This window comes from Dermacentor andersoni, chromosome 9 (genome assembly GCF_023375885.2).
Source record: "Dermacentor andersoni chromosome 9, qqDerAnde1_hic_scaffold, whole genome shotgun sequence".
Classification (NCBI taxonomy): domain Eukaryota; kingdom Metazoa; phylum Arthropoda; class Arachnida; order Ixodida; family Ixodidae; genus Dermacentor; species Dermacentor andersoni.
Genome location: NC_092822.1, coordinates 44303486 through 44327339, shown reverse-complemented (window position 1 = coordinate 44327339; position 23854 = coordinate 44303486). Strand labels below are relative to the sequence as shown.

At 48.7% G+C, this 23854-nt stretch overlaps 1 long non-coding RNA gene across 1 annotated transcript; it reads left to right on the top strand.

Annotated features, from left to right (window-relative positions):
* Positions 1-284: 284 nt before the first annotated feature.
* Positions 285-23381, top strand: LOC140213368 (uncharacterized). Its single transcript, XR_011890308.1, has 3 exons — positions 285-2017; positions 19521-19793; positions 22704-23381. It is a non-coding gene; the product is annotated as an uncharacterized lncRNA (long non-coding RNA).
* The last annotated feature ends 473 nt before the right edge of the window (positions 23382-23854 follow it).

Genomic DNA, 23854 nt, shown 5'->3' with positions numbered 1-23854 from the left:
TGCATTCTAATCTTCATAGTACACGTCAATAATCATTCCCATAATTTTACTACACGTAGATTTTATGGAATATATATCAACTCTTTTAGGCCTTTTACAGCCACGTCACATTAAGTTCACAGAACACATCAGTCCACTGCGAACTCCTTAACACTAGCATGGCGCTCTTTGGCCACACCTGGCCCTTGCGCCATTAAACATCATATATTCATTCATTCAACCTTGATTTTTTTGCCGAACTAGCAACATCCTTCAGTTACTATATCGTCCCCAAAGTAAAAAAAAATGATGACGTGACCTTGCGACAGAACGCCGCACGTTCATTGGTCTCCCTCGCGCCGCGACATTCTACTCTTTCTCCGAATGACATCACCTTGACGTAACAGCCAGACCGAACCAGTTACACAGCGAACCGTTACAGAATACGGCCTCTGTGTCGCGAATGAAATCGGAGTCCCTAAGCGCTTCGTTATAAAACCGTTCGGCTGTTATTTAATCGTAGAAGCAATAGGAAAAAAAAAAAGAAATGAAAGTGGACGAGAAGACAGATTGGCCGCAAATCGGAGCCTAAAGGACGAGTTTTTCTTCAACTACGAGCCTTTCCTTTCCAGGAACCCGCATGGGTTTCCTTTGTAGCAATTTGCTACGTTTGGGTGGATGTCTCATATTCCCTTGATTAATTACTTCTCTCCACCTTGCGGGCTTCTGCAGAACTATTACGTCATTTCTTGACGTCATCGCGCGTGTACCCTTCAATTCCGTGTAAAGCAGTTCACGTTGAAAACTAATCAAGAATACACTAAACGACTTCACGTTATTATTCACATTTAAGTAATTAAGATGGTTAAATCACTTGCTCTTACAAGTTAATACATTTCGGTTCGTCACCATCCCTAACACGAGAAACCGCACCCCGACTATGTGAAAGGCCGAACAGTCATAGAACACGCGGATATACGTCATTCATTGCACAACATTGCCGTTTCAGATTTTTTTTTTTTTCAGAACAAGCTCACGAATTTCATGACAAATAATGTGAAACAAATTTCGGGCACTCCAAACTTGCATTCAGATAATTTTCAAATATAATTCCGACTTATTTATTTGGAACAATGATGATAGAAGCTTGTTAACATACTCAACCGGCCAACTGCATGAATTGCATGAAACACAGATGCAGCATAAGCGAGTTGTGATGCAACCGCATTATGGCTATCATAGATGGGCCGGCGGAATGTCATCTGTTGGTAGCTCTGGCCGATCACGGAGGCAGTGTATTCAAAGCCCTGAACGCACCGATCACAAGGGCACCGCATGTTTCCTAGCGAGAACTTTAACTCGATTGCATTATACAGTCCAAAACTTCGCCTTCGACAGTACAGGATGGCAGGTCCCCCACAGAGCAACTCTCTGGGTGAGACTGACATGAGCGGGAAGAAGGAGCAGTGATGTGACGTAGAGAGACACATGACAGAAGGATCTGCGGCGGTAGCCCCGTAAGGCAATAATAGTGCATTCAACAGCGATAGCTGCGATGTGCTTGTACCATATTTAAGAGCGGCAAACAAAACCGTTCGCTTTGTTAAAACTGTGTTTCCGCTGACCTCATAGCTGACGACGTAAATTCGCGTGCACAGCAGCAGACGACCTTCCAGACGACCACAATGTAAGATGCAGCGGGGATATCGACTCGTAATCAGTGAATGACAGTACATTGTAATAGTGTTGCCTCATCTTTTTTTTGCAAATGCACATTCCTCTACGTACCGTATCCCTGGCGTCACCCGTAACTGCTCGTTGTGTCCGTGGCGCCTGTGAGGTTTGCTTTCACGTCTGCGGTCGTGGCTACCCCCCTGCACGGACTGTGCGCCGTGCCATCTGCCTCGGACGAAGAAGCTGTGGCTTTAAAGGCGGCCCTTCGCGCTTCCACCGTTGTACGTTGGCAAGAACTACCATGTGGCTCACTTACTACTGACGCGGTTGGCTAGAGGCTGGAAAGCGACTTGGGCAGCGAAAAGTGAGTGCAGGCTTATTAATGCTGTTAGCGTTCTTTGAATACTACAAGCAATTTTCGCTCTGCCGGTATCTATTTAACTGCTTCTACGGCACTGTCTAACATAGGGTGTGACTTGAAACGGCGCGCATTTTATGGCCCGACACCCGACTAATAAAAGTGAGAATGCGAGCAATAAGAGTTTCACGCCTGGACAGTTGAGGCCTAGTTCATTCGAATTCATAGATGTTGAACACCAAGTATTCAGTGCCGGCGACACAAAACTGGATGTGGTTCGGATGCCGCTTCTAGTGGGGCTTTTTTGTTGTGGCGTCCGAAGGTGTAGCCGCTGTTGTGTGTGGATGTATTAATGCGATTAACATTCTCAGCCTACTTCCGTTACTGCAGCTATTAAATAGAGGTATCCTTAGCAATACGGGGTGCCCCTACTTTGCTTTAATGCGAGTGGTACTAACGTCGACAATCGTCGTGATGATGGGCTCTGCCATAATATTTTCTATTGCCACCCCTCTCTCTCTCTCTCTCTCTCTCTCTCTCTCTCTCTCTCTCTCTCTCTCTCTCTCTATCTATCTATCTATCTATCTATCTATCTATCTATCTATCTATCTATCTATCTATCTATCTATCTATGTATCTATCTATCTATCTATCTATCTATCTCTATCTCTCTTTCTTTCTTTGTGTGTGTGCGCGCGTGCGTTTGTGCGTGTGTGCGTGCGTGCGTGTGCGTGTGTGTGTGTGTGTGTGTGTGTGTGTGTGTGTGTGTGTGTGTGTGTGTGTGTGTGTGTGTGTGTGTGTGTGTGTGTGTGTGTGTGCGCGCTCGCAGGACACCTTGAAAGCTGGCTTTTCCGTTGTGAGACTATACTTAAGGAAAAGCTCACTTTTACTATTCCCCACTATTTTACAAGCGTCGGGTAATATGCGGTGCATTAGTAGTATCAGGGGCGTAGCCATTGAGATGCGGATGGAGGGGTGTTGAGCACGTCCCCCCTCCCCTCCTCCACCTCCTCCACTCCTCCACCTATCTGTCCCCGGTCAAGCGCGTACACTCACCCCACCTCCCAAGTACCCAAGTACCCACCTCTGTATGCGTTTAACGAATGGCGCTACCCTGAAAACCCAGGCCACTGTCACTGCAGAGGAAAACTGATTTATTGGTTGATGAACAGTAGTTCGTGTGCAATGCTATTCCTTACGCGCATGCGTAGATGTATAATGCGAAAAACAGATGAGCGGTTGTGCGTTACATCGATGGCGAAAGAAGATTAGATGGTATTGTGAGACTCAGAAACTTGCGAACACGCCATGTAGTCAGCTGATGCCGGGCCAGATGGAGGTCGCTGGCCTTCATCAAACAAAGCAGTCAGACAAACTGATATTACAGAAGAAAAAAAGACAGATTTGCGATTATGATAACATGGAAGGAGCTCTCTATTACATATTTCTTGTAGCTTAAAAAACAACGAGAATTAAAGAAGTCTATTTGTCAGAACGAAACTTGCCGGCCGTCGAAATTCTTCCTCCTAGCATGCAATTACAAGTTCTCCAATGAAAGGTGGTGTTTCAAAGAATGCGTTTGGAATTTCTTAAACATTGAGAAAATTTCATAGTTAAGCGATTGCCTTTGAATTTTTGACTGCAAAGGTATACATTGAAAATCACTCGAAGTAGTGCAGTAAAACTGAAAGCTAAAAAATAACAAATTAGTTAGTTAGTTAGTTAGTTAGTTAGTTAGTTAGTTAGTTAGTTAGTTAGTTAGTTAGTTAATTAGTTAGTTAGTTAGTTAGTTAGTTAGTTAGTTAGTTAGTTAGTTAGTTAGTTAGTTAGTTAGTTAGTTAGTTAGTTAGTTAGTTAGTTAGTTAGTTAGTTAGTTAGTTAGAATACAAATCAGGCACAAGGTGCCCTGCTCTATGCAGGGGCGTAAGCTCGCTTGCGAGAGGCTCCGCTAACCGTTCCACTGGCCCCTTTCCGAACAACTGCAACCTGCGGAGGTGGTATCGCCCTAAGTGTTGGTAGCGCTCGAGTTTGTCTCTATTCTTCGTCTGTGTTTTTAGTGCGCGCTGTGTGCAATAATTATGTGGCTCAGATGCCAGCCTTGGACCGGAGCACGCCGTGTCAAGCTGCTGCGAAGTGTAACGCAGGACTAATCTAAGCGCTCATCGCAGCCTTGGGCTGCGATACATGTCGGGCGAGCGAAAGTATCTCTCTCCCTCTCTCTCTCTCTCTCTCTCTCTCTCTCTCTTTCTCTCTCAATTTTTTAAAATTAAGGATTGAAACTGTTTTTTATTTACTACTGAACCGAAATAAAGAATATTGTGACGCAGCAGTAATCACGGCTTTTATTCCGCGTCACAAGATTAGGCGAACCGACCACGCCCACAGCACGGAGCACACTCGAGAGCCAGCCCCACAAGCGATGATGAAGAAGAACCCCATATAAACCCCATATGATGATGATCGTGTACAGATGACAAAGAATAGCTTATAAATTCCCACACTAATGTCCCCTCGCGCGAGAGCGGCCATCCTGGCCGCAATTCAAAGGGGCGGTGAACGTCTCGTGAAAGGCTTCATACGGGAAACGTGGACAATCTCAGCGGTGCGGCAGCGGCGGTCATTTGGAACAATAACTGGTTCCACGCGATAGTTCACTGGAGAAGTCTGCTCCAAGACTTTGTAGGGGCCGATGAACCGAAGCTGAAACTTGTCACACAAGCCAGGAGTACGAACTGGTGTCCGGAGTAGCACTTCCTCGCCAGGGCGGAAGCACACGACGCGATGAGAGGCGTCGTAATGCTGCTTGCGGTCCTGTTGCCGTGCTTCGGTGTTGATGCGGGCGAGCTGGCGACAACGCAGAATGCGGGACACATATTCTTCACAGGAGGAAGGACATTGATGGACAGTTGGCGCGAAGAAAGAGACGTCAAGACAGGAAGAGGGCGAACGACCATAGACAAGGTAGAATGGCGAGTAACCGGTCGTGCGTTGAACGGCGGTATTATATGCAAAGGTCACGAATGGTAAAATTGCGTCCCAGTTTCTGTGATCCGGGTCAATGTACATGGCTAACATGTCTGACAGCGTGCGATGAAATCGCTCTGTGAGGCCGTTGCTTTGCGGATGGTAACTGGAGGTAGTCTTGTGGGTGGTTCTGGAGGCTCTGAGTACTTCGTCTAGTAGTTGCGAGAGGAATGCTTTTCCACGGTCGCTCAGGAGGACGCGAGGAGCACCGTGACGCAGTATTAAGGATTGAAGTATGAATGCAGCAACTTCAGAGGCTGAGGCAGAACTCACACAAGTTGTTTCGGCGTAGCGTGTCAAGTGATCAACGGCTGTCACAATCCATCGTTTACCGGTGAGAGTCACAGGAAGTGGGCCATATAGGTCAACTCCAACGACCTCAAATGGTTGCGACGGACAAGGAACCGGTTGCAGTTGTCCGCTTGGAGCTGATGTAGGGAGCTTTCGACGCTGACATAGAGCGCAGGAAGCGACATACCTCGCTACACTGGCGGACAATCCAGGCCAGTAGAAGCGCCCTTTGATGCGGTCATAGGTTTTCTGGAAACCAAGGTGACCAGCAGTCATGTCGTCGTGAGAAGCCCGCAGGACATAAGCACGTAGAGAGCGTGGCAGAACAGGAACCCAGCGTTGACCGTCAGGGTGATAGACATGACGGTATAGGACGCGGTTGTCAATCTTAAATTGCGTCAGCTGCCGACGAAGGCGGGCGTTAGGCGGGCGCGAAGCTCCTTGAAGGTGGTCGATGATGCGCCGACAGTAAGAGTCGGCAAGTTGATGAAATTGGAAGGATTTGTTGTCGTGTGGAGGCATCTCGTCGACAGTGGCCAACAAGAGAGCATCTGAGGAGGGATCGAGCGAAAGCTTGTCACGGATGGTAGTTGGAGCTCCATTGCATGGTGTCGTAGGAAGCGGACAGCGAGAAAGTGCGTCTGCATCTTGGTGTTTTTTTCCGCACTTGTAGGTAATGGTAAAGTCGTATTCTTGCAAACGAAGAATCCACCGACCAAGTCGTCCAGACAAGTTCTTCAGCGTCGAAAGCCAGCATAATGCATGATGGTCTGTAACGATCGTAAAGTGGTGGCCGTGAAGATAAGGTCGAAACTTCTGCACAGACCAAATGATAGCTAGACATTCCTGCTCCGTGATGGTGTAATTCTTTTCGGCGTTTGTCAGAACGCGACTTGCGTATGCGACGACCCTCTCACCTAAAGTGTCGTCTCGCTGTAGGAGAATGCCACCAATTCCGTGACCACTAGCATCCGTATGCAGGAGGGTAGGAACAGCTTCATCAAAATGGCGTAGTACTGGTTCAGATGTGAGAGCGCGCTTCAGATGGGTGAACGCAGATTCACATTCGGGAGACCACACAAAGGGAACATTAGAACCCAGTAATTTGTGCAGAGGTGACGCTATTGAGGCGAAGCCCCGTATGAATCGCCGAAAATAGGAAGCGAGGCCTAAGAAACTACGCAAATCTTTGGTCTTTTCGGGACGAGGGAAGTGCTGAACTGCGGAAACCTTGTCAGGATCAGGACGAATGCCATCTTTGCTCACAATGTGACCTAGAACTTTGATTGTCTTGCTCGCAAAATGGCATTTCTTAGTGTTTAGCTGAAGTCCAGCGTTGGCAAGGCACGTGAGAACTTCATCCAGACGTTGCAGGTGCTGAGAGAAGGTTGACGAGAAAACAACAATATCGTCGAGATAGCACAGGCAAGTCTTCCACTTTAGGCCACGAAGAACGGTGTCAATCATGCGCTCGAATGTTGCGGGCGCATTGCAAAGGCCGAATGGCATGACATTAAACTCGTAGAGCCCATCGGGTGTTGAAAACGCTGTTTTCTCCTTATCGTCCTCATGCATAGGTATCTGCCAGTAGCCGGAACGCAGATCGATGCTGGAGAAGTACTCGGCACCCTGCAGGGAATCCAAGGCATCGTCTATTCGCGGCATAGGGTATACATCCTTGCGTGTGATCTTGTTAAGTGCTCGGTAGTCGACACAAAATCGAACAGAGCCGTCTTTTTTGCGAACCAAAACAACGGGGGAAGACCAAGGGCTAGCAGAGGGGCGTATTATGTTTCGTTGGAGCATGTCGGTGACGTTCTCGTCAATGACTTTCCTCTCGGCTAGCGATACGCGATATGGTCTACGGCGCACGATGGATGTACCATCTGTCTCTATCCGATGCGTCGTAATCGAAGTCTTTCCCAACGAAGATGAATGCGCGTCAAAGGAAGCTTCATGTTTTCGGAGCAAAGCAAGCAATTGTTGTGACTGCGAAGCTGTCAGGTCGGAACTGATGGCAGCTGCAAGAGCTGAAGGAGATGCGGCCCGTCCGGTACAAGGACCTTCAGAGGAAGCTGGTTTAAAGGAAATAACAGATATAGACTCTGATGCAGTGGCGCAAGCCAATGTAGTGCCTTTAGGGATGAGAATCTTTTCGGATGTCGGGTTTGTAGCGTAGAGAAGTGCAGCGCCATGATCAAACCTAACGAGCCCTGATGCAAAGGCTATCCCTCTTGCAAGACAGCGTGCAGATGGTAAGACGAGCACGTCGCCGCAGTCAATCACATCAGACGTGATAGTAACGATGCTTTGATGGCGAGGAGGTAACGCGGTATCTTCTGCAGCAACGAAGTGAAGGGGTGTGTCATCTGCATGAAGTGAATAGGTCGTGTCGGTCATGTGGAGAACGCGTTGTCCACATCAGATGGAGGCGGAGGCCGTAGAAAGAAAATCCCATCCCAATATGAGCTGCTGGGCACACGAACTTAGCACTGCAAATTGTACGTGATGTAGAAGTCCATCGATGGAAATACGAGCTGTGCACATAGCGATAGGTCGAATGGAGGCCCCTTGAGCAGCGAGTAGCGTAGGTCCATCATAGGGGGTCGTAACTTTCCTAAGTCGCGAACACAAATCACGGTGAATGACGGAAACACTAGCACCAGTGTCTATTAAAGCTTCTACTTGTACACCTTCTACTACAACCAATATCACATTGTACGGACGCGATGGAGGAATTTCTGTCCTGTCGTTCGATGCAGCTTTTCCTCCAAAAGCTGCATAATTCAGTTTTCCGGACGACGCTCGGCGAATTGAGAAGCAGGTCTCAATGGGGACGTAGAGCGGCGAAGGGGTGACGGCGAGCGGCGTCTCGCAGGACGGTAAGCTGTCTCGGATGCTACAGTAGGCGATGGAGAGCGTCCGCGCGGTGGACCATAAGGACGGCGTTGGTCATGGAAGCTCCCTAGACGTTGGAAAGTAGCTCCGGGCGAAAAGTCATCCCGTTCGTATACGTCACATCCGCGACGCTCGTCTTGCTGGCGCTTGCGGCAAAAACGCGCTATGTGGCCACGATAGCCGCAGTAGTAGCAGATGGGACGAGGAGGACGCCACTGCGGATAGCTGGTTTGGGTAGGTGCGCTGGTAGTCATGGAAGCGATGTGAGCCGGTGTTGGTTTTGGAGGCATCGGTGGGACGATGACTGGAGTAGCTGCGGCTACTTGTGCGTACGTCGATGGGGCCCTAGGTGTTAGAGGGTCCGTGTACGCTGCACCAGCCATGGATGCCAATTCCTCCTTGATGACATCTCGCAGATTGGTATCGGAGGCATGAGAAGGCATAGGTCCTGCTGCTAAGCCAAGATACTGAAGCTCTTCTCGAATTATTGCGCGTATCATTGCTCGTAACGTAGGGTCGTCGGCGCTAGTGTTTGCAGTGGTGTCCGGCTGCAACCGTACTGATTCGAGTTCGTCAAGGCGCTGGCAAGTAGCGACGATATCAGCGACGGTAGCGGGGTTCTGGATGGCTAAAGCATTGAAAGCAATAGCTCCGATGCCTTTGAGGATGTGGCGAACCCTGTCTGATTCGGTCATGGCCGTGTTCACGCGTCGACAAAGAGCAAGCACATCCTCGATGTACGACGTATAAGATTCACCGGGTTGTTGCTTGCGAGTGTCGAGCGTCTTTTTTGCGAGGGCAGAACGAACAGCCGGTGTACCGAAGATTTGGCGGAGCTGCTGTTTGAAAGCGCCCCAGTTCGTGAAATCAACCTCATGGTTGAAAAACCAAGTCTTCGCTACGCCTGTCAGATAAAAGGCGACGTGACGTAGCTTGGACGCATCGTCCCAACGGTTAGCCGAACTCACTCGGTCATAGTCGTCCAGCCAATCCTCGACGTCTTCACCGCGAAGTCCAGCAAACAGATGGGGATCACGCTGGTGCCCACTGACAACCCAATACGGAGAGGCTGGGGATAATATTATTTATCACATATTTTGCTCGCAGGAAACACCAAATTTATTCCTGTTGCGAACGCACCTACTGCAAGGATTCTGGCTATAGCCTTGGCGTGCTATTTGCTCGTGCGTGTTTCTTCATGCATGTATGCCGTCTTATTTTGGTTTGTTGCGTCGCGATAACCTGCGACTGATGGTAGCTACAGTGAAGAGTAACGTGCACGTCTTCTAGGGTGTTGCGGTTTTCGATAGGTGGGTCGTAACACATGTTACATGCCATCCTTTAAAAGCTACTTGCCTGTATTTGACAACGATACTTCTTTTTTTTTTTTTTTACACCGACCACTGTTTGTATGGTAAAGACGGTTGCTGCCAAGCAGCCGACCGTTTTCTTTGCAAGGGCAGGACGGCCACAAATAAATAGTCTTTATTTCGTCTGCATCGTCCTCTGACTTCATGCACACGTGCTGAACATGACACTGTATGTGTCACGCGAGGAACAACGCTCTCGCTTTTATAAGCAGCGTGTTCCTATGCAAAGTGGCGCACGTGAAAAAGAAAACGCGATGGTCACGTTCCGTTCCTGCGTGTACAGCCTAATGAAAAGCACACGCTTTCGCTTCGTTTTCTTTTTTCAAAATTTTGTTGCTACGCGACGGGACGCATGCGCGCCAATCGCATGAAAGTGCTACAGTTGGCGTTGGCGCGAGAGGTGTGTGCATGTGTTTGTAGTGTAACGGGCTCCCGTGCTGGCCGACCCTAGTCGAATCCCACCGTCGGACAAGTAATTCTGAAGCTTGAAACTTATTGGAAGTTTATTTACTCTCATGATAATTCATGCTAAGGGACCTCAGAACGAAATGCCACAAAGAGGTGTCTCGAAACTTTTCGGTACCCAACAGCATGATGCTTTCGCGCAAGCGTGCTGCTCACTGTGACAGCTCTTATAGTGTCTTCTATTTCTTCCTAAAAAAAATTCTGAGGTTTTACGTGCCAAAACCACGATATGATCATGTCACATTTATCGTTTCCGTGTCAAGTTTATCGCACTTCATCATTTAAACAAGAATTCTATCATCTTGCGACAAAATAGAAAAAATTTCCCTACGCTGGTGAGATTTGTAAATTGGAGGCAAGTGTGAAAGTAACATCATGAAAAGAGTACATTAACCAACCCAGAATCATGACACACGCCGCAGTGGCTGGGCAGAATAGCAGACGCTCCGGAGGTATAAAGTACGACGCCATTTTAAAAACGTTGCATGACGACGACTTTGTTTGCTTCTGTGATTGTCTAGCGGAGTGACACAACGCCGCGCCGTCCGTGTGCCTCGGTTGCCAACTGCTGTTTCTTTAAAGGGACCCTGAAACGATTTTGACGATTTTCTACAAACGTACTGAGTCGTTAGAGTAGGTCCTTCTGATCATTAATTGACACATCTGAGTGCTCGGCGTAAAGCGTGTAATTTATTATAAGGTTTTAAAAATGCACATCGCTGCCGATCGCAGCACACTGCTCGGCGGAATTTTAAGCCGCCCCTACCCATATGACGGAAATCACCCATATGACGTCAGTGGGGCGAGCTATATGATTGGCTTACCAGGATGCGTGATCGATAATTTTTCCAACCTTATGGTAAACAAATTATGTTTGTAATAGTTGGAAGTGCAAATGTGAATGGTCTGCACGGTGCAGCCACCTGGTGGCACAGAGCTCAACCATACACAGTTGCAGTAACGAAGTGTATTCTTCTTTGCTGCTGGTGTGTATTTTTCGCAGGAGTCTAATCATCAACGCGTTGTTTTTATAAATGTTTAAAATGTTTTACTTTTGGTTTGAGCAATATTAGCGCTTTGTTTGGCTGGTTAAGCGCTGCGCCAACAAGTGGCTGGACCGTGCAGACCGATCAGGCCGCTCACGTACGTCTACGCTAAAGTTCCTTCATCACCTTGAGTTTATGCATCCACCGTTCCGTCCAAACGTTCAGCTAGTGTGCGATTACAGGAATACCGGACACGTTCGGCGCTACGACAGAATGCTCGCAACGCACGCTGCTTCGATAGCTCTCGCTTGGGGTCGACGGCCAAGCGGCTAGCGGAGAGGTTTCGCGCGGGCGGGGGCGAGCTCCAAAACAACCGGAAGTGGACGATGTGACGTCGCATCGTGACGCAGAACCAGTGAAGGCGGAGCTTAGCCGCGATCGCTCGGCGAACGAGTTGAGGAGGAAAAGCATGGCTAGGGAGGAGGGTAACTTCTAATCGCTTGTAGCTCCATTAATACGTAACGCTTCACTTAAATTGTGGTGCGAATGTTCTACTTAAGCTGTATCCTACGCGTCTACAAAATTTGTCCGAACCGTTTCAGGGGACCTTTAAGTTGTATCCTACTATAGACGTGCAATTTAGGGACGTTAAATCAGTCTGTCTTGTCTGAGCATCAGTGATCGTCATGTGTGCACTTTGTTGTCTGTTGGTATTGTGTTTAAAGACAAGGTCTTAGCTGACTGCACGGGTCTGGTGCATCTGAGATCCGAGCACCTTATAACCACTTCCAGAAAAAGAACAGCCCTTCCGCGTCTTCAGAGCGACCTATCGAGTCGCAAGAGGCATGAAAATGAAGATCCCAATGTTACAAAAAGCGAGAATTAGTCGCTGAGTACGTAAAATTAACGCTAAAGGTGTAATTAGCGCCAATATGGTAAACAATTAACCACATCTACCATACCCCTGTAAAGGGTGCACCGCTGTACTTTATAGAATGTTGAGGCAAAGCTTCCATACGGCACTTTTTTTTCTTTTTTTTTTTTTTAATGGGCGAGTTAGCTTGAATTAAGCAGGGCTCGCACTGGGCAATGCTGACTGGAAGGTAGCTTCGGCGGTGCCCACAAGAATCGTGAATAAGTCGCAGAAGAGGTAAAACTAACGGTGCGGATGTAATTAGCGCCTGTAGAGTAACAAGTCAGTGGCGATTTAGCGGAATATGCGATGGAAATGCGCTAGCATTTCATCGCACCTTCGTAGCTTCGCAGATAATTTCAGCTCACTCGACGCATGCCCTGCCTTTTCGAGGAGCGAAGCTGAACTAACGGTTGTTAGGAGCAGACTGAGGCGACGGTGCTTTAGCGCCGCTCAAGACAGACGGACAGACAGACAGATGGGGGCAGCTGCGCTGCCTCTCTCTCTCTCTCTCTATCTATCTATCTATCTATCTATCTATCTATCTATCTATCTATCTATCTATCTATCTATCTATCTATCTATCTATCTATCTATCTATCTATCTATCTATCTATCTATCTATCTCGCTCCCTCTCTCTCTCTTTCCCAGCTCTCACTGACTTCTAGAACGCCCACGCTCTTGTAAGCTCTCCCATTGGTAAGTTCCAGTAAGCTCTCCTGTCGCCTCTTTATTTCTACCACGTAACCGGCTTCACACACGTCTCGGCCCAGCTTCACACACACATGCGCTTTTAACGCGATAGCGTTAAGGAGCCCGTGCTGCAGGAAATCCGGCGTCGGCGTCCAGCGTCGGCGTTGGACGTCGCTTCGGGAAAAAGGAATTTCGAACCAACTTCCGAACCACGCATACCCAACCACTTCTCTACCAGGAAAATTGCTCGTACCTTGTCTAAGTTATTCCTCGGTATTGGTAGCCCACAAACAACGGCAGAACGGCAGCCCACAGAATGGCAGGCCATAAACAAATGTAATGGAAAAAAACACACCGACAGCGTATGTCCTTTATCCTTTATGTTAGCTCTTCTCAGGCTAAAACATTAAAAGTGCGAAACAATAACACGAGATCGACCCACGCAAGAGGCCGCGTTTCTACCAGAAAGCTCGCCTTCGTGCATAGCGTTCGCAGCCAGCGTTTCCCGGTAATCGTTACGGTTACGTAAGCCGCAGTATCCGGGAAGTGTGAAAATCAGTAAGGGGTCTTTGAACGCTATTGCGTTCCGCTCTTAAAGGCGAAGCTTAAGCGTCCTCCATTTTTTTTTACTTCGATACTCCTAATTCTACCACATTTCACTATGCCCCTGTAAAGAATGCACCGCCGTAGTTATAGACATGTTGCGGCAAAGCCATCGTACGGCACATTTTTGGGAAATGGAGCGAGTTGGCGCCAGGCAATGGGGACCGAAAAGCGGCATCGGTGGTGCCCACAAGAAGTAAGAAAAAATAAGAGTCAATAAAATTAATGATACTGACGTATCAGCGCCAATATAGCTGAAAATCGACCACATTGCCGCATAGACTTCAGTCAGTTCACTATCTCCAGAATCGTCCTACTTGGCCTCTTGGTCAAAAAAGAAAGAAAGAAAGGGTTTAAGTTTCAGTTTATTATTCGTTAACATACAGAGAATGGGATACAGATAATATACAAGCTAGGGTCCCAAAGTCAGACTGCAACGAGACCCTCGGTTAATTATAAAAATCTGCACACGAGTGAGAAGATAAGCAAGCTAGGAAAACATCAAGTAAAAATATCTAAAAAGAAACAAGCACAATGGCGTGAAATACAACATCAGGAAAGTTGAACGAATTAAATAAAATGTCAGTGTACAATGTTATAGCATACAACTATACTGGCAATACATACAAATGCCACAAGGTAGCATAATGAGCGATGTAAACTTAGTTATACATGTCAACATGCTTCAGGACATGTTTAAATACGTATACATACGTGACCTGACATATTAATGAGCCAGCTGAAATGTGCGCACCATTACTGTGTTCGTCTTTTTCTGACCCGGTCTTTTCGTACTACTTAGCGCAAGAAGCGTGAATGTTAAACTTCCCAATAATATTTGAGTAGTTGGTCACGTGGTAGAAGACCATCGTGGCGTCTTGGAATTCGCACGGGATCTCTCGGTCGTCTGCTACGCTGCTATATAGGACCGTGTAACGAGTTATCACGTCAGGTTGCCAGTGGCTAGACCCGCACACTTTCCTATAGACCATACACCGTAGAGCTTCCAGCAGACAGCCTTTTTTTTCGCCTGGGACTGAGGGAACTGGCAGAAAAAAAAAAAACATGATAACATGTGACCTACTTGAATCGCATGCTTCGTGGGAGTGGGCCTAGCTCTTCCGTTAGACGTCCCTAACAGTCCTCAACTGCCCGCGGCGGTGCTTTCAGCCAATGAGTGTTTCTTCTGCAGTGTCTCGGGCAGTCCCGGACAGTCCCGGGGCGACAAATCGAAGAGGCCCAGTGTTCGCTAGTCATAGGGCTTTATCGTCAGCTGCCCCGTCGAGCCTGAGGTAGTATTCTGGGCGTTGTCAAACTGACGCCACATCGTCGAATTTGTCATTACGTGAGTTCCGTTGGGCTCAAAGGGCTGCTGCAGCCTCTCTGACTGGCTCGAAACGCCGCCATTGTAGTATTTGGCAGTATGGTGGAATCTGAGAGCGAATAACACCCCAAACCCCTGCACGGGCTGCGCTGACAGCTGGTGACAGGGTGTAGTGTGCTTCTTGGAACGAGTGTGTGAAAAAACAAAAAAGATAAAAGACCGCCGAAAATGACGTGTCGACGACGATGGTTACGTGCACACTGGCTACTACTTCACACATTGCGGACAAGGGATGACAGGGCAAGGTCAAATAAAAGCCGTGAAAATGAGCTAACGTACGATTAACAACACTAACAGAAATGAGCGAATGAAATAAAGAGTGAACGTTTGCGTTAGATAAGCAGGAATACACTTTTAAAAATTTATTTTACATCCGAAAGCGTTCTGTAATATTTTTGTCCCACTTTACTGAGTCGCGCATAAAAACACACAAGAAAGTAGATAAAATTTACATGGGCAGCCGTGAGTGATACAAGTGCTGTAGCAATGACTTTGTGCATCTGTTGCCCGTTTTCCAACGGGTATACTCCTTTAAACACGAGGCTTGAGTTTGGCCACCGTTGAGCAAATTGTCCTAAAATGCCTAGCGCTGACATCCGTCAAAACGAAAAAAAAAAAAAGAAATTGAACAAGGTTAGTTGGTGGTTGCTTCTAAGAGAAGTATGGCACAGCCCAGTACAGCGGATTGACCAAGAATTGGGCGAGAGTAAGGCACATAAAAAACAAAACAAAAAGAATTGATGTCGCGCAATGTGCTGAAGAAGAAAACGAGGTACAGAGTCGCCGTAGCTAAATCATTCAGGGAACGTTTTTGTTTCTTTATTAATCTGTTCATCTGGTTCAAATTTCTTCTTGAGATTTTCAACTTGACTAATTATCCATTCGTTCCTATCAATATCAGTGCGTTCAAACGCCCCAATTCTCGGCCCATCCCCGAGTGTGGGTACGTGCAATATCTTGAGGGATCATCATCATCACCACCACCACAACCACAACCACCACCAGCTTCAGAGCAAATGTGGACGCGAATTCCTCAAGGCCCGTGCAAGCAAGACTGTTCCGTATAGTGAGCCTACCTCAGCGGAGTTTGATTGCGCCGGGATGGACTCTAATGCCAACGACTACGATTTCTGACCGCCAGCCAAGGGCGAAGCTGAAGGCATTCGAGTCGATGTCCCACCGCTGGAAAGCACACAGGTTGCCATTGTCGAGTGTCCAGAGACGGGATCACTAACTGCACAGAAAGATTTGCGACTCCAGGACTGCGGATTCTCTGAAACATCACTAGGTGTTTCTACGTTGCCAAAGGACTCACCATCGCCGAGAGTACGGCAGTATGAAACCGTAGATTCGTCAAAACCAATACCGAACTGCCATTCTCTAGTCGCGCCGGTAGCTCGCTATTCGGTGCCGGCAACCGTCGGTTACAAATCCCTGTGTCGCCAGGTTTCACCAGCAAGGCGAGACCAACCGAAAACAACATCGATGTCGAAGCCTTCCAACTCAACTTTGCGACCGCGTTCTCCAAGCCTTCGGCGAGTTCCCTTGATGTCGGAGTGCCAGGATACGCCGCTACTTGTTACGGAATTCTCGGATCCCTTTGGCGACGTCACGTGGCCCGCGAGTCCCCAGAACGATGCGAGGCAGCGGCAGCTCGCCGAAGTGTCTCCATCACCGGCGATAAGGAACACGCAGTGCGGAAGCGCAGCAACCTTCTCCGCAGCTGCCGAGCTGAGAAATAGGGCCGAGACCGTGATTAAGCAGTTCGACGAACCGGCTGTGCCGGTTCTGGAATCACGTGGTACGCTCGTTCCGAGGTCACTGGGGCCGCGGCGCGATACCCCTAGGCCACCGCTCGACGAGACACCGGAGGCCACCGTAGACGCGTCGTCTGCCGAGCGATCCGACTCGGTTCTCACCGCCGGATCGGTCACCGTCGACCGGCCTCCCGGACAAGACGACGCCCGCCACACGTCCTTGCTGGCCGAGGCCTACGCCGAAGACCCGTACGCCGCTGCTCGCGTCCCGTGGGCCACTCTGGCCGTGATCTGGATGCAGGCGCTGGCCCACTGGAACTTCCTGCACCAGCACCATCCCGAACGGTGCGCCAGCGTCAACACCATCCTGCTCGAAGGACAGTGGAGGCGCGTGGCCTACGCGGCCTTCCACCACGCCGACGTCGATCAGCTCTCGTTCGGCACGCTGTTCTTTTTCTTCAAGGGTCTCTTACTCGAGGCCGCACTCGGTCCGGCGCACTTCGTCGCACTCCTGGCCGTTGTCGTGGTCCTCGTGGGACTCATTAACACGTTCTATCTCTCTGTCGTCTGCCAACTGACCGACCAGCCTTCGGTTTACGCGACGTGCATGCACACGTTGGCCGGCGTCGTCGTGGCGCTGGACATGGTCATTCGGAGTTACCTCGACGACTCGACGGTCTACTACGGAGACCGCCAGTTCGGAATGAGGCCGTTCCTGTACTCTCTGTTCGAACTTGTGCTGCTGTCCTTCTGCTCAGAGAAGAACTCGATCCCGATAATCAGTGGATATTTGGTGGGCATCTTCTTATGTAACACAAGGCTGGGAGGCCTCATAGTCAGGTGAGATTTTTTGTTGTCATCTGAAAGATCAGCGTTTGTAACGTGTTCTTTCTCACGATTATACCATTTAGTGCAGCTGCGAGAATAGAGTGTATTGTATTATGTGCTGAAAATGCATAAGAAACGCAAACATTATTATGAAAATTAACGATATATTACGCTTGGCAACAGCGCGACCAGTTTGCGACCTGCGCGGTGTATAGGGTCTCGCTCGGCTTTTACTGGCCATTGACAGACGTGTGCTCGTACATTACAGAAAGAAGTAACCAATTACAATTAGTTTATCAAAACATGTAATTCATTACAATGACCAATTACTGCTCCATGGAAAGTAAGTGAAAAATTACGAAAACGTATCCGATTACTCATTATACCTTGCTGGTGAAGCAGCGCACTGGCACGGACACGGTGAAGTCACACAAGACGACACTCTTTGCACTCGCAACTATTTTGTAACGTCTTTTGTGTCGAGTGTCGTCTTTTCCTTGTGCGTCTTGTGTGAGTGCGCTGCTTCACCAGCAAGGTATGATGATTAATCACCAACTAGCCCAACTTCCCATATTAGTGAACTTCGTATCCGATTACATTGGCGCAACTTTTTTTACCCACATTTAAGATTGCACAAATCCAATGACTAGAACGAGCTGGCCTGGCTCTTTTCAGTGCGTGTCTTCTGCAGCCGTTCACACGTTGTTTGTCTTAACTAACAATAACTTTCCGAAGCTTTTGACGCTCGACTTTCCACGTTCATTTGTGAGGATATCGGCAGCGATACTGAACACTTGCAAAACACTAAAAACTCGAGGGTGGTGTTACAACGTGCGAGCGCACAGGACATGTGGTTATAGTGCCGCGACGAACGCGTCGGATAATTGCTGGGGTTCGCAGGAGAATCTCCCGCTAGGGCCAACGAAATGCTATGAAAACATCATTCGCAGGTGATTTCCTGCATCAACGTCCAAAGTAGCTGTCACTACGGAGCACTAGCAGTACCAGTTACATTCGTCATCGCAACATTAAAGGAAACGTCAAGATGACTAAACAAATACTGAGCATCCGGGTTTGCCTGTCTGAATATGCACATCGGAGAGGCTGCTGCGGCACGATCCACAGGTTTTCTACTGTAGTTCCCGGCAAATTCAATTGAGTGCTCAAAGCTGCTTCGCCTGTTACAGCTTGTGTCATCAGTAAAGTAACTGGTTACATGTTGCCGGAAAAAAAAAAGTAATTGAATTACACTTGTCTTTACCGTGTAAAAAGGTAATCGACCAATTACAAAACTTCCCTAACATATGTAGATCATTACACGTAATTAATTAAGCGCAATTCGTTACGGACGAGTCTGGCCGTCATGGTCATAAATAGTTGAACCACTGATGGTCAGTGGATGCAATTAATGCAAGAGGTGAGCCTGTAAACGAAGCGCGTATGGCGGACGCTCAGCTAAGCATGCCCTCAATCCAGAACTCCGCTGGTGAGCTTCTCCAGGCCCTTCTGAACGTAGTCCGTCAAGGTATCTTCGGTGGCACCGTGTAACGGCGAGAATTATGCGCCAGTTCAGTGTGTGTGTGTGTGTGTGTGTGTGTGTGTGTGTGTGTGTGTGTGTGTGTGTGTGTGTGTGTGTGTGTGTGTGTGTGTGTGTGTGTGTGTGTGTGTGTGTGTGTGTGTGTGTGTGTGTGTGTGTGTGTGTGTGTGTGTGTGTGTGTGTGAGAGAGAGAGAGAGAGAGAGAGAGAGAGAGAGAGAGAGAGAGAGAGAGAGAGAGAGAGAGAGAGAGCGCAGCACAGTACAGCTGCGAATGGGCGTTCGAGAAATGGAAAGGGCGGCGGCGCTGAAGCACCGACGCCTCAGTCAGCTACTGACCATCGCCAGCTGCACTTCGATCCTCGAAGAGGTAGGGCATGCTTCGAGTGAGTTGTTGGGGGGAGGGGGGTGAACGAACGCCAGAAACAAGGGAGAAGAGCGAGACGGGGTAGCACAACCATAAAATGTCGTGCTTGTCTGAGTAACGGTATCGTGCAACGACGGACAGGATTGCACCTGTGTGTTGCACCGCGGGTTGTGCAAGTACACGGAGCGGTTTATCGGTCCAGTACACGGTGCCACGAAACTCGCACTAGATTAACCACAAGGCCCGTCATCGTAAAATAATCGCAGGTTTACTACCGAATAAGTAAGCGTCTCAATCGAGTTGCTGCATCCTGTCGTTGTGACCATGCACTCCTTCGACTAGCTGCGACTGTTTGCCGGTAATGCAGAGACTGTGGGACTTCTTTCTGTTTGCAGGATTCCGAACCCTCGGAGGCAGATATACCTCTGCGTCGTTCCCAACGCACCAGTCACGTATCTATTCGTCGTGGCGCTCGTCTTCGCCTTCTTGTGCGGGCCCTACCCGGACACTTGGGCCGCGGCCGAGTCGACATTGACTTTTCGCTACCCCGTCTGGAAACCGCCCCTTCTGTCGGCGCTGTACCTTGAGAACGTCTACCAGGTGGCCTACATCGGCCTGTCTCTTTTGGCGGTGGGCACAGACCTCGAACGTGACCTTGGCCACTTCAGGTCAGCACTGTACGACGCTTCCGTTGTAGAAATGTCACGGTAGCGTCGAGCATTCGTGGCGCCGTCTTGTGATGCTAAGTTAAGCTAGAGCGCACAAAACTCAAAATACGACGACCGCGTTCTGTAAACGCATCAATAATTCGCGTACTATTTTCTTTTTTCTTTCTCTTGCGGCAAGGTAAGCCATTCAACTAAAGAAGGTTTCTAACACTTTCCGTTTGAACAAAGCGTTGCGTACGAGGTGGCGCTGCTAGCGCTTCCGCCATAGGGTGCCTTAATTGACGCGCTCGTTCTTCGCTTATCGATGCACACTATTACGTTAGCCACCGTAAAACTATGCTGCTGTCCGGTTTTCCGGCACTCACGTTAACGAAAGTAGTAAACAAAGAGGCTAAAATTCTATTAAATGTCGCGTTGACCGGAATCGGGAAAAGGAACGTCTGAGTGGACCTTGTCGTATGCGATGCGTAGAAGACGTAAATAACCGGTGGTCTATCAGCATATCAATGGCTGGCATTGGAGGGGAGCGCACGGCCTATGACGGCTGATGATTGTATGTGACGATTTAAATCGGCTCAATGAGTCGACACTCGCTCATAATCACTGACCAATATTAAAGGAGCCCTGAACCACTTTTTAGTGGAGAAAGACACGTACTTGAAGTGAAGATAGGTTATTTCAGAACCACTTTAATTGCCGCGAAAAGTACTTCAATGCGTTCAGCAGAAACGGAGTTATCGGCAATCAAACACCGCCTCAGCTGTGCTCCCTTTCCTCCTCTCATGCCGTGCACTGGGAAGGCTACGGCGGAGACGTCACCGTGGCGCGCAGTTCGAATTTCCGATTTGGTGCCTATGCCGCGCTAAACGTAAGCCAAACGCGGCTGTCCTCAGAGAGCCGCAGTGCGCCTGCCACTGGACTCGTGGCGGCACCTCGCGGCGACCGCGGTGTAGCCGAGCGCAGCGACCAATAGCAGCCGCGTATTGGAGTGTGCTTTATGACGAAATAAAGCACACAGAAGAGAGCGAGGAGCATGGGGTTTTTGAAACGAGAGCGTTTGAGAAAAAGGTGACCTCGCGCTCCGCTTGCGAGCTCCACGGACCGCGTACGACAGCAGAACTTGGCCCAGATGTACACAACAGCGTATGCTACCCGCGGACTATGTTATTTCACCAAGCCCGAGGGGTGGTTCAGGGCCCCTTTAAGAGCGAATCTTTCTTTTCTCTTCCTTCAACTCACCCGCTGCTGCGCTGCTGTTGCTGGCTGCTGTCTCGACGGAAAGCTCTTGCGGAATGCGCGTTGGTCATATTGAATGTAACGTCGTCGTCATACGATTGCCATCCTTGCTAGCCGCTGGCTAGAGTCTTGGACGATTGGCTGGTCGCCACTGTACACAGCGCAAACACACACCAAATACAGTGCGTACCGAGGCTTGCATGGCCTGACCAACTATAGATGTATTCCTCTCAATCTCGAACGAATAATAATTTAATTATGGGGTTTTACGTGCCAAAACCACTTTCTGATTATGAGGCACGCCGTAGTGGAGGACTCCGGAAATTTTGACCACCTGGGGTTCTTTAACGTGCACCTAAATCTAAGTACACGGCTGTTTTTGCATTTCGCCCCCATCGAAATGCGGCCGCCGTGGCCGGGATTCGATCCCGCGACCTCGTGGAATCTCGAACGAAGTGTCGGCTGCACTAATTTGCTCTATTTTAGGCAACGCCGTATGCCTTCCTGTCTCTCGACGTCACGCTTTTCATGTCGTTGTGGTAGCAATTAAATACAGGTTACCAACTTTTTAAAGTAAATATCACAATTCTAACCCCTGAATTACTCGACGCGCCCATTTGTACGATAAATCAAAATACATAATTAAAAAGAATTAACATATTTACACTAACTGCTTTATAATTACTTATTCTTCGGCACATATATTTTTTTTTTATCTGCGAAATGAATCTGGTGAGTTCGCAAGGCGTATACACTTGGAACAAATTCTCTGAACGCGATATTAATTTTCAGTGTCTGACGAAATGCGTTGGTGTTCCGGTTACACTTTTGTGCTAAAACGGAGATTTTTTTTTAAATCTCGAAACTGGTACAGTCCTGAGAATTCGTTACAAATTGATACGCCTTGCAGACTTAGCGGCTATCATTCGTAGACTGAAATACGCGCCGTACAGCGATTATTTTATATGTTAATTAGCGTAATTATGGTAAATATTCAATTAAACTTTTTTATTTCTCGTAGAAGTTATGGCTGCCTAATCGAGTAATTTAGAAAAAGGGTTACAATCGTGCTATCTGCCATAGGGCTTTTTTTTTTAATTTGGTGCAACTAAAAAAAAAACCTATATGAGCAATTCATACAAATTATTGTCGTCGCCATCACCGTGATGTTCTGTATGAAGTCAGATTGCGATACGAATGAGCGGCCTCCCGCACGCATGCGCTTTATCGGGGCCTTCAGTTCATTGTGTCAAATCATCCCTAATGACACGTTAACCGCCAGGAAGCGGCACGCTGTCGGTGCTAGCTTTCACTGATAGCGAACTGCGTGAGACGACCGCAGCGCACACGTGTTGCGCAGGTGTTTGTCGAATCAGGCCATACAATGAAGTTGCGCTCTCCAAATTACCTTCGTTATATCGAATATTTGTTATAAGCACATACTTTGTACTTACAAGCTCTGAGAAGTGGGCAAGAAGAAACATTTACACGTACTTACTTATATGGGACATTTTCGATACATTCGCGTTCTCTACGTCGTGGTTAGACCACATGTAGGTCACATCAGTGTTCAGTGCAATGACCAGCGGTGCAAACTGGTGCGACGTCTCTGTTATAAGCGTCTACTTAAAGACCACTCGCACTGCGCTTCGCGTCAACTTATTGGCCGCGCAGTTTTCTCTGCCTGGCTTTCGGGTTGCTGTCCGCCGGGCACCTCCTCCCGCGCGGCCTGTCCTGGATCGCGTGCAAGTACGCGGTCGCCTCCGGAGAAGGCGTCGTCCCAGCCCCGGCGCCGTACCTGTCCGTCTCGTCCGGCTGCACTCTGATCGGCACCTTGCTGGCCCTGAAGACCATCCACTACAGGAAGCACCGCGACAGCCGCAGCTACCAGATGGCGTCGTTTGACATCCCGGTGTCCTTCTGGACGGGCGTCTTGCTGGAGATGGCGCACTTGCGATTGTTCATCGCGGGCAGTTCCACCGCCGCCCACGTCTCGGGAATCCTCGCGGGCCTCGTCGTGGCGCACTGCGGCGACGGCTGTGGCCTCTTGAGCCGCGTTTGGAAGGCGAGTCGGCGCCCTTCGACCCGCAGCGTCGTTTCAGACGAGGAAGACCATCCGACGTCGCCGTTTGGCCTGTGGTGTCAACTCTGCGACGCCCGCACCGCTTCGCCAACTGCTTACCGGGTGCCCGAGACGAATTCGTACCGAGATCCCGAGGTCCTCGCGGAAGACGATACTGCCTTCGAAGACGAAATGTAGCTATATACGTCGACGCCACGGTGTAACCGTCGTTCATGTGCGATCGATGCGTTAGGCCCTGCTAGGTTGTCAGCGGTGTAAACAGCGTAGGAACACCTTGGTCCATCCGCGTCTCATGCGCGATTACTCGTGTAACGCAGTGGTATTGAACGCGTGCTACCAAACTATAACAGGTTGCAGTGTGTTTCTCTCCAACATTGTCTTTTTTTTTCTTCTTACAGAAATAATATTTTGATTTCATTCAACCATACTGGCTTCTTATTTAATTTTTGGTGTGATAGTTTTCAGAATTGGTGGCCTGACGTAACATTGACTCAGTGTCATGCAGCTCGGTGATCTTGAGAGCACTCTACCTAATGTGCCAGTTAGCGTTAGCCAAGCTATTTCAACGAAAATGAAGATTTAACGAGCGCAGTGCACGATACAGTCATAATACATATACGGTGTTCGGTCGTCATAGGCCTGACGGACGGAACAGCACTGGCCTTAAAATCGTATCTTGCATCATGCTTTAGAGCGTAGCTCTTAAGTGGTAGCCACATGGAGCGTATTTCCGACGTATCTT